The sequence below is a fragment of the Lagenorhynchus albirostris genome, chromosome 10, assembly GCF_949774975.1.
Source record: "Lagenorhynchus albirostris chromosome 10, mLagAlb1.1, whole genome shotgun sequence".
Classification (NCBI taxonomy): Eukaryota; Metazoa; Chordata; class Mammalia; order Artiodactyla; family Delphinidae; genus Lagenorhynchus; species Lagenorhynchus albirostris.
In genome coordinates, this window is record NC_083104.1 from 26170590 (window position 1) to 26182204 (window position 11615).

At 41.5% G+C, this 11615-nt stretch overlaps 1 protein-coding gene across 1 annotated transcript in view; it reads right to left on the reverse strand.

Moving 5' to 3' along the window:
* The window catches only part of ATXN7 (ataxin 7), a 126462-nt gene extending 114937 nt beyond the window's left edge, over nucleotides 1-11525 (reverse strand). The window contains 1 exon segment of the mRNA XM_060161423.1: nucleotides 11457-11525. The gene's annotated coding sequence lies outside the window, so the exon portion shown is untranslated.
* Between the last annotated feature and the right edge of the window lie 90 nt (nucleotides 11526-11615).

Consider the following 11615-nt stretch of genomic DNA (forward strand, 5'->3'; position numbering starts at 1 on the left):
CATGAGAGGGCGCTCTTGAAAAACAGCTGGCAGAATGGAGGGGCTGACACTTAACAATCCTCTAGGCAGGAGTCTGCTACATGTGAAAAATAAAATGTTTACAAAGAGATGCCACCTCCTCCTATTTCTCCCTGGGTTTCCTCTCCCTGAGAGCTTTGGAATCAAAGTCAGCACTGTATTTTCACACTGAATACCCAGAAGTTGTATCACTGCCTGGGGAAGTTGTCCTGTGTGTCACTTCACTTTGCTATTTTCTCAGACCTGAGGATCTGCTTACCACTAGCCAAGGCACACAGAAAGAAAAGCCAACCATCTTGTATTACTAGCCACCTGCCTGTGACCTTTCCTTCTTTCTCTCTTTCACAGGGTATATCTGCACTAGGCAAAAGATGAACCGGATGAGAAATCCTGCTTCGTTCAGCCTCGCTTGTCTCTTTAACACAGCTGACCAGATTAGCACTTTTCCAATGGCAAGGACTGGCATATGCTTATACCATAATCTGCTCTGAGCTCCTTCAGATTTTTTTACCAAGGTGACTGGATTTGAGGTTAGATGTTAATTGAAATCACCTGGGAGTCTCTAAACACTCCACCTTGCTTTCACTTGGCACGACTACCCTGGAGGTTACTATATTTCTGAATATTGGGGCATTCTTCTGATCAATCAAGAGCTGATTGAAAGAATCCTTCTAGGAGGTTGATAAGAATCCATGGGGCTTATGTCAACAAGCCACTCCAACAAAGACTCCAAATGTCTCCCTCTGCAACCAGCAGGCATTCAGAGCTGACAGCAAGAGTTGCTAAGATAAAGACAGGCAGATACACTACAGTCTGCAGAAAAGATGCTCTGCTACACTTCAGCGAAAGCTGGCCAAAGAGCGAGATAGCTCTCATGTCCCACCCCAGGGGGGAGGCCTCTCTGTTCAGCCTGAAGGAAACATTGAGAAGCAGTGGGATTAACAAAACTTGGTTCTCACTGTAGTGTATCCATTTCTAACACTTGTTACCCTTAAGTGTTCATTTCAAAGGATATTTTATTGGCAAACTCTATAAGCAGCTAGGTGGACATACATGAAATGTTAATAGTGGTATCTCTAGGTAGTAGAAGTATGAGTAACTTTTATTTCCTTCTGTGTATTTGTGAAATTTTCCAAATTTTCTACAAACACCTCTGACTTATGCAAATCAGGGAAAAATTATTAAACAAAAACCCTATAAGCATTCTGGCATTTCAGCTTTCTGTAAGAACCAAGTTTATGTAATTCTTGAAACTCAAAATCCAAGTTACATTTCTTAGCTTTTGTGTATTTTAAGATTTTCAATACTACTTTTTATGAACTATGTTTTCAATTTAAGAAACTACTCTAAATGTAAAAAACAAGAATGATGAACTGGGTTTAATGTGTAAATTTTTTCTGGGACACATCACAACCTTAACTGAGATAATTCAGACTCTTCAAGGTCAAAATTCACTATTTTCATACTCTGAAGCACTCCTAATACAGACGAAAAATGGAACTGTTTCTTTTTGTAAGAATACCACGCAATATCATATGCATGATATCATATGCAATGATATGTCTAAGAGACTACAGATAAAACACAGACTGGTGTTTCTTGCACCACAAATGTTAGCCAGTAAAAACTTTCCAGTCTATAGCTGATTAACACTTGACACCAGCTCTCTGCAAAAGAAAGCTAATCGTTGCTGGCAGTCAGCTAAAGCAACAGACACACTCAGAAACCTGCCTACTACGACATCATCACTGCTGTTTACTATGACAACTGATTTTTCAATTCAGTGCCATTTATAGTTCTAAACAGAAAGCTGGAATATGTACTAGCTTTCTAGGAGCTACCTTTCTCGTTATCTATAATAGCTAAACATGTATTATTCACTGTCTTGTGTTGAAATAAATTAACAAGGAATCTTAGAAACCATAAACATCTTTACTAGCTTCAGGAAGCTAGTAAATTTGAACAAGTGACTCCATTTAAACTGTCCTAATGTAATGGCAAATGGTCTCTTTTCCAACTTCGATTTATAGTTATAACTACCAGAACAATAATAATCAACAGGGTGAGGAGTACAGGGAGCAGAGACTAGGGTCTTAAATATCTCCTCTTAAGAGCAGCTAAGAGGAGATATTTAATCTCCTTTTGTGTTCAGTACTTTAAAACTTAAGGATAAAAAAGTGAATAAAATACAAAGCAATGAAAAGTATGCATTTTTCAATACAGAACTGTGTTAGCACTCTTCACGATTAAGTTCAAGGATCCTAAAGGTTCAAAATGTCTGCAAAAATGAGACCATAATACAAATTAGAAATGCAAGAGACCATGAGAAAATTAGATTTTTGACTACTGTTGTTAACAGAACATGTTTAAAAGCTGTAGAAATCAGTGCCTGAAACAAATTAGAGAAAGAGAGATAATTTAAAAACTAGTGTTAAATGCTAAAATGAGGTTCTAAAGCTACAGAAAAGTCTTGTGACGTCTCTATGGCCAAACAAGAACCACCATATTGCCATTATGATCATGTTGATGGTTCAGACGACAATGAAACTTTAAAACTGAGGCGGAAAAGGCCTAACATACAACCCTATTGTTAACAGAACACTGTCTGGAGACTTAATTAAACAAAAGCGTCCCTCAAGTGCTCCTCTCAAAATCTCTTGTAGTGATGGACCTGAAGAGCAGAAAACAGGGCAGACCATTTAAAAGAAGAGTCCAGGGGTTGGGAGGACAAGTGACTACACCAAAGGTGGTAATTACATCCTGGGGAAGTAAAAAAGGCCAGACTAAAGGGCTCCAAGAGGTACTTCAAAACCAGCTAATCATGGGAAGATGAGGTGGGGTAAATCAGCGGCTTCTCAACTGGTTATCTGTGGGGAAATAAAAAGACGCTGGGACTCCAAAGCAACAGTAAACAAAAGCGGCTGCAAATGACCAAGGAAACCATTAGATACCTCCATTACACACCAATGTGCCCACAGTAAGAGGTTAATCGTAGGTTCACGCATCTCTAATTCAGTGTGGGACCTTGAGTAACCGGATAAGGGGCTTCTGCAATTGGTAAACCACCATTCTAGAACTGCCCTCAGCAAAGGCATGGGTAGTCAAAGTACCCAGGGGTTCTCCTGCCAACAGTCATATGCTGCAAGGGTAACTGCTTACCTTTTCTAAACCATATTCTCAGCTAAAAAACAGGGGGAAATATGTTCTTCTCTGACTTCAAAAGATGAGAGTATAAAACAGGAAAATATGTGAAAATGCTCTGAATAAAATCACATTGTATTTGCACATTTTACTGATTGAAGCATGGTTTAACTTATACTCTAAAGGCTATATAAACATAGATTGTCCCTTCAGCTTATAAGCTAGAAGGTCTAAAATGTTTATTTTAAGGTATCAGCAAGAATACAATGAAAGCAGCTAGACATTTCAAGAGACAGAAACAAACGCAGGGCAGTTTGGGACATTTAGTGCAGAGGCCAACAACAGTATTTATCTCACTGTGTCCTGAAGGGATCACTGTGCATTGGGTAAAAATGTTCTTCACAGGGACTCTGTTACCAAAAAATGGTTAAATTACAGTCCATGTGCTTTTCTTCTAAAATATCAGGGAAATGCATACTGTTTTATAAAAGATTACCACATAAGAAATGGATAAATATGTTACTGCACTTACAGTGGTAAGATTAGCTGAAATGGAAATAGGTGGTGTGGAACCACAAGATTGTGTCTCAAACTGGGGTTTAAGAGGCATGTAGGATTGGGAGGGAAAGAAGTGTTGCAAGTATTAAATGTGATAGATAATGCACAAAGTAACGCACACACAGAGGCCCACAAATGTTTAGACCGTGGACGTCTGTGGTTTTACCAGCCCTGCGTCCACTCCCCCCTGCTGAGGAATGATAATCGCCCCAAAAGGTACTTTCTTGGTGAGGCAGGAACCAAGGCACCTGCCAGCACGCAGTCTGAGCCTGAGAGAGACACACTCAGTAGAGAGAGGGGTTAAAAACAATTGGAGAAGTTATGAAGTCCGGCACGCCGAGGACACTCTCCACCGAGTCCCGCTACGTGGATCCCTGAAGCTGCTCTGGATCTGACCCATTCTGAGGTTTGGTTCTTCAGCTCTATTGTCAATGCTGAGAGCTACACCACATCCTTCCAGCAACCTCCTTTCTCACTTAAAGTGGCCAGATTTAGTTTCTGTTGCTTACAACCGAAGACCTTTAGCTGATTAGTCATTATTTTGAGTCTAGAAGATGCAATTTTCTCAGAGATTTGGGAGATAAAATGTAATTTGATTGGCAAGTAATTTAGACTTAATTTTATGGTAAAACAAAGGCATGCATCATGGAGTAGAATACAAAATTCATGTCGAATTTTAAGATAATGGATTGTTCTTTCGAGATTGTTAAAGATCTGCTTCCTCCCACTTCTCACTCTCTCTCCCTGCCCCATGCAAGTGTCTTTAGCAAGGGGTTTAAGAAGCACTGGTATAGAGATTAACTTTCCTTAACTTTTAGAATTTGATCTCAGAATTTGATCTCAAGACCTGTGGAAGAACTGCCCTGCCCTAACTGTAAGCAAAAAAATGATCACTGTTTTAAGCCACAAAATTTTGGAGAGGGTTATTATTACTCAGCAATAGATAACTGATAGATGTGCTTCATGAATTATCATAATATATCTACATTCTTTTATTCCATGCATTTCCTAAAGTTTCCTAGGAAGGAACTCAACGCTCCAGTGTTTCCAAATAACTGTCACAGGCAGATGTGGTTACACTTCTCATTCTTTACAGCCAGGTCAATGCTTCTAATTCCACAGAAACAATGAAATGTACCTCAGTCAGAACACAGAGGTTTAGGCAGGAGGTAGAACATACTCCAAAGCCCAGCTAACTTAGGTGAAAATAAAGTGAAAATTTTCTCCAGTTATCATAGTTATACCACAAGGATGCAGGTACAAACAGGGTTGAGCTGGAATTGAAGGTAACTGGCTAAGAGAAGAAAAATGAAGCAAAATTGCTTTGTCTAAAAACTTAGTTTAAAAACCAGAGAACTCAAAACAGATTCTCCCTTTAACAGTTTCTCTGCCTGGAACCGCCTTCCATATAAACTTGAAAAATGAGAAAAACCCTCTTTTAAAAGCTCACCACATACTATCTAGAGAAAATGCTTGCTTTAGGTTACCATCCATTCAACAACTATTTACGGAGCACCAACTCTATGCCTGTGAGCCCCTGAGCACTCCTTTTTCTTCTTCTTTTTTTTTGATAGTGATACCAGGGTAAAGGGAGCATGACTGGGTGAAACTAGACCACACACCTGTCTTGGTCAAGGTAACTGGTCTGGTTAGAGGGTTTAGGCTGATGAATGCAGCAAACAAGGCTCTGCCCTCATGCAAACCTATATGTAGAAGAGGGGAAATATTAGTAGCTAATATTATCATTATCAGCACTATTATCACTATCATTGCTGTTATTATTATGCCCTCACCCCTCCCACCACTTCTTCCTCCTTGGATACTGCTAAGTATCTGGCACTCTGCTAAGCACTTATCATTTAATCTTCACAACAGCTTAGCATGGTATTATCCACATTTTACAGATGAGGAGACTGAGTTCTAACTGGACAAGAGCAACACAGGAAGTGCTGGAGCTCATGCTTTTAACCACTAGCCTGGACTCCCTCCATACATATGAATTCCTTACAGTTTTATAAGAATTTCAACAGGGGGAAAAGAATCCTTCACAACAAGAAATGAGGCACAGCATACTCTCTTTATCAATGCCTATGCGTCTGTGTTTTCAGTGAGTTTCTTCTAAAAACTGATATTTATTTAGTCCTGTATGGAATTTTTTCTTTCCTGTTGGAAGAGTCTGGAAAATATTCTTGCTTATTAGTAATATAGAAAACATTTTAAAAGGCATTTGAGAAAGCATATTTCACTTCTCATTCAATACAACACAGACCATGAGGGAAATTGGTCATCTCGGGGAATGAGGCCTCATTTAGCCACATATAGGAGATGTTTTCCATTAGTATGTTTATTCTTTAATAACTTTATCATTTTTTCCTCATTATAAAAGCAGCATATGCTACCTAAAACAAATAAACAAAAAAAAGCATAAAGAGAAAAGATCATCCACAATATTATTACCTAGAGGTAACAAGCTCCTATTAGTATTTGGTGTACGTCCTTCCAGATACTTGCTTTTAGGTTTCTATACACAGGGCTTTCATCCACCTTAAAAATCACACATTAAACATATTCTCATGCTATCCTCTGTTCTCCTAAACATCATTCCCATGCCAATAAATATCAACTTGCATCATCCTGTTTAAAGATTGCACAGTATTTTATTTCACTGTATGGATAGGCTCTAATTGACTTAATCAACCCTTTATTAATAGGCATTCAGATCACTTTCTGTGTTTTGCTATTACAAAAACCAGGGTAGTGAGGAGTCTGGCACACACATCTATGCACCCTTGACTGACTGGTTCTTTAAGATAAATTCCTAGATGTTGGCTTCGCATTTTATTTCATGACTTTGTTGGATTCATATTGCCCCACGTGTCATCCAGAAAATATGTACCAAATTTACCTTTTTCAAAAGAAGGAAACCCTTAAATATTAAGCGTAATAACATACTTTACATTTCTAACATTTAGATTAAATGGCCAAGAACTTTAAAACTGCAATTTATCACTGAGTATCTAAAGTATCAATTCAGGCCTCTGATATTGCATTAGGTTTATATTTGGAGGAGGGAAATTCTAAAACACCCAATTAGTGGGTTTTATTTCCAGCGTAATGTGGTTTTGAAAAGTTAAACTCCAAAAAGAACATATTTGCTGCAAAACAAGCAATTAGTAGAGAATTCTAAAAGGCAGGAAGAGAAGTAAAAAATAATCAATTATAGCAACCAGTAGGTCACCAAATCTGCATCCTATACAGTGGCCAAGAGAAAAGGGTCAAGAGAGAGAAAAGGTGAAAAGAAGAAGAAGCGACTCTCAGAGCTTCAGTGACGGCCGGATGAAATTACACACAGACATATACATCTACATGCTCTGTACACACCAATCCTGGAGCTAATCTCCAGGGGTTAGAACACAAGAGGAATCTTTGTGTGCTTTACTTGAGCAAACATCATGCAGAGGGGGGTGGAGGAGGCTGCATACAGGTAACAGCGGCTCCTTAGCAGCTTGTGGCCTAGTATCAATTACTTCCCTTCCAGGGCACAGGGAGGGTAACAGGAACTTGAGGCGTAAGACAGCTCCAAAGGCACTGATTCCCTTCAAAACCGTCACACAGGACAGGGCTCACTCATCAAGCTCTACAGAAAACTGGGCAAAGTGAGAACATTTTTAGCAATAAATAATTTACTGGTGAGTACAATGCGTGTGCTAAGAAGGGAAGGCCACACACCAAAACTAGTAACAACTAACTGTACTGGAGTCTCATGCTAATGGGGACGATGGGGGCATTAGATAAAGTCTGCATACCAAAAGCACTGAATACTTGAGATGGCAAATGGCTGCGGGGAGTGCTGCTTGGTGACTTCATAAACCTATAGGATTTCCGGGTCTTCTCGGCAAGGGGGTCAGCAAACTATGGCCCATGTATGGGTCAAATCCAGCCTCAGCCTGTACACACCATGAGCTGCTGCCTGTACACAACATTTTTAAATGGTTGAAAAAAAATTTTAATATTTCATGGCATATAAAAATTATATGAAATTCAAGCATCAGTGTCCACAAAGTTTTACTGGCATGCAGTCATGCCAGCTTTTGTCTATGGCTGCTTTCTCCATGCACTGACAGAGGTGGACGGTGTGACGGGGACCTGGGTGGCCAGCGCAGTTGAAAACATTTACTACCTCATCCTTTACAGAAAGTTTGCTGATCTCTGTTCTAGGCCATAAAAATCAAGTCATTTTTGAATGGTTCACAGCTCTCAACCTTGGTGCATGCTTATTAGTTTGGCTCTGACATACCCAGGATTTAGACATAGCCTGCCAGCCTAACAGAGAATGCAACCCCATTGTTAAGAACAGTAGACAGGTCTAATAGGACCTATAGATACTGGGGTACCTACCCATGATAACCAGAAAGATGTGAAAGGCTTTTCTGAATTGAAAGCAGGATGGTCCCAGAAGGTTTATGTGGGAATGAGTATGATTAAAGGTTTTCTCTTTGAAAGAACGTATGAGCTATCTCCTTCTACAGACAAGGATAAAACCATCCTCAAAAGGGCTACCACCTTTGAGCACTTACTAGGGGCCTATGACTGAGCAAAGCCTTTTGCTTTTCTTATCTCATTTAATGGTCATCTTTTCTAGACTCTGAGAGGCTGGCTGGCTGGCTCAGGAAATGGGAATCAAATCCAGGTTCGAGTCTAAAGCCTGTGTTCCTAACCACTCTCCAACTTGAAAGCAAAGGGCAAGAATGCTCACCAGGAATAAATGAGAGGGAAAGGGAAAGACCACAGGAATACCGGAAGCAAGTTTATTTTTATGGCCATGAGCATTTTATTCATCTCTCTCTTCACTCATAATATCCTCTCTTCCTTCAATGTTCAAAGAAAGGAAAATACAATTCACTTCTTCCAGAATCTTTGCTGGAGAGCAGTAGAGAGTGGAACTGAATGAACCATTCACTCCAAGAACTGGTTGTCAAGCTCAAGCCTCTGCCTATCGACCATCAATGTATTCGGTCTAAATTTTTAAGTATAATTGAGAAACAGCCACAATGCACCTAGGGCCAGCATGTCAAGCCCTTTATGTGTATGCATGGCTTATCAACTGACAGACAACAGTTTGCTGTGGGAACAAAATGGCAGTGCTTTTGCACCCTTAAGACCACATGACAAGGTTAAGACAACTTTAAAAGGCAAGTACTGAGCACAAAGATATACTTTTTCTTATTTTTTTCTCTTAAGAATTATTCTAACTCCCATTTTATTTAATAAAAACATATATCTCTTATTAGGGGGGCCCAGGACCTCTCCTATAAAACTATAGACCCCTCCCCAGAAAAATACACATACACAAAAAAGATTAGGTCACAACCATAGGGAGTGCAGGAATCTCCTGAGGCCCACTCATGACTCCTTGAGGTCCACAGACCGCCAAAATAATCCTAGCTCTAAAAGCATATTACGAAATGCCTGTTTTACAGAACCAAGGTAAAGACCATAGAGCTAGCTCTCATCATCTTTTATAGTTTCAGAGGCTAATATTAAATAAATACTCAAAGAAACTTCCTTAACTAGACTCTCATACTCTCAAAGAACAAATATAATGACTTGAGTATATCACCAAACCTAAAGTCATACATGTGCAAAGTCCAAATCAGGTTTCTTAGAGTTTAAAATCTGCTACTTCTTTCTGCTCACAGAGATTTCCCTAGGAAAGGAAGAAATGTTAGTATGGCATAGAGCTTGAGTCTCTTCTACTTTAACATTCATGAACATGTGAATATATAATAAACTGTATAAAAGAAAACCACTTGTAAGATTTATTAAAAGATGTTCTCTCACTATATATGAGATGGAGAAAAGTCAATTAAAAGAGTGCTTAAATGTTCAGTACAAAAAATCTGTGTCAATGCAATTGCCAGTTATGCGGCTGACAAAGCAGATTTTTTCAAGTTCAGAAAGGCTCAAATTTTGCTGTGTTTCCCACCACTTGAGGTAAGAATGTTCAGAAATGTTTATTTTCAGGTATACCTCAAACTTTAAAGTCTTTTTAATCTCTCTTGGTCTTATTACTTCAGAAAATTCCTGGCACTGCCCAACAAAATACAAAATGAACTTATAAGCGTTTCGCCAGGACTCCATCTACGAATGACGGATAGCCTGCCTCATGAAAATTTAAGTTACAGGGAGCAGTGATACTTTCCCATCAACAACATTAAAGATTATTTTAAGTCATTACTGTTTCCAAATCAGTATTATGATGATACAGCCAAGTAACAAGTAACTTAAAAAGAACACTCTTTCACCACTTGACTATTACTTTTTTTTTTTTGACTATTATCTTTTAAGCAACAACGATCCCCTCCAAAATGCCACTTGGGATAGACAATCAACTGACACTTCAACTTACAATATGTAGTACTTAAGATTTAAAGTAATTCATCTTTTGGTTAGAGTGTCTTCTCTGCCTCTAAACCAAGAAAATGCACAGGATCCCAAACCCATGCACAGTGAGCATTTAGGCCAATATTTTTTCAAAACCAGGAGAGATTTCCCACGGTGGGGGAGGGCAAGTTATACCTCAAAATATTCACTCAAGGTAAAAATTTTTTTTTTGCCTTTGTGCTAAAAGTCAAAGGTGCTAACTCTTTAGAGAACTGTTGAAGAGCATTACTGAAGTTTAGACTTCATATATACGAATAAAATTCCATGCATACTGATTTCTCACTAGAGGTGATACACCCTTCACTGTCATACATTTGCATATACAGCTCTTCCTCTACAACTAAGAGAAAACCGGGAGAATGTACCCAATTTGCTTAAGGAAACTGAAACAACCAAATCCATACTCGATAATTGCTTCATCCCTAATATGAAGAAGCGAGGTACCTGGGGGGCAGAAATATTGGAAAGTAACTCAACAGAATATCAAACCTGGGTTGAAAACTCAGACCCGCTTCTTGCAGCTCACTGAATCGATCCCACTGGAGATCAAATCAGCCGGACTGCTGCGGCTCTTTTCCTCTCGCCCCTCACCATCGAAATGTTGCCATTTGCGAGAAACCCATCGAAGTTGAATCAAAGTGACTTTTGGGAAAAGACACCAGTATCACCAGCAGTGTGCTCCAGAAATGTGTAACTCTACACACTAGGCATCGTTTCTCATCGAGCACCTCCCTCTCCCGTCACTTGCGACTTCCCCTTAAGATGGGGGCAGTTTTTGAAAATCACAGAGAAAAATAAATAAGAGCACCCCATCCCGGTCATCGACGGGGATTCCAGCGCCCAGGGAGGACGCCCGGCTGCCGGCTCCCAGTAGCTGCGCGAACTCCGCCCGCAGCTCGCTAAATGTCTCGGGCCCCCTTTCCCAGCACCCGCCCGAGTCCCGAGGGGAAGGGGGCGGCCGCCGGGGCCGGAACCGCGCCACCTGGAACCCGGGGCCTTTTTCGCTCGCCGGCCGCGCCCCGCGCAAGTGTCCGCGGGCAAGACCCGCCCAGGCGCGCGTGGGCGCCAACTTCGCGGGGACCCTCACGCCGCGCCCCCTCTGTGCCCTGGCTCCCCCGACTCCCGTGCTCAGGCGGGCAGGGCGCCCCCTCCGCCCCCCCCAGGAGAGCGAGCCCACCACTAGCAGCCGTAGCGGGAATGGGGCGGCGGGGCCGCGGTGGCCGTCCCCCGGGAGGCGCGGGGGGCTTGGACCCCGCGTAGCCCCCGCCGCCCCGGCGGCGCCCAGGCGAGCTCACCTGGCGTTTGGCGGAGGCCTCCGGGGCGGCCTCTGGGCGTGGGCCGGACGGGGGCAGCGGGGGGCGGGGGGGGGCGGCAGAGGCCGGGGCTGCACCGGGGCCGCCGCCACCGCCCGCCTGGCTTCGCCCCACACGCGCCGGCCGCGGCCGCCCCCGGGG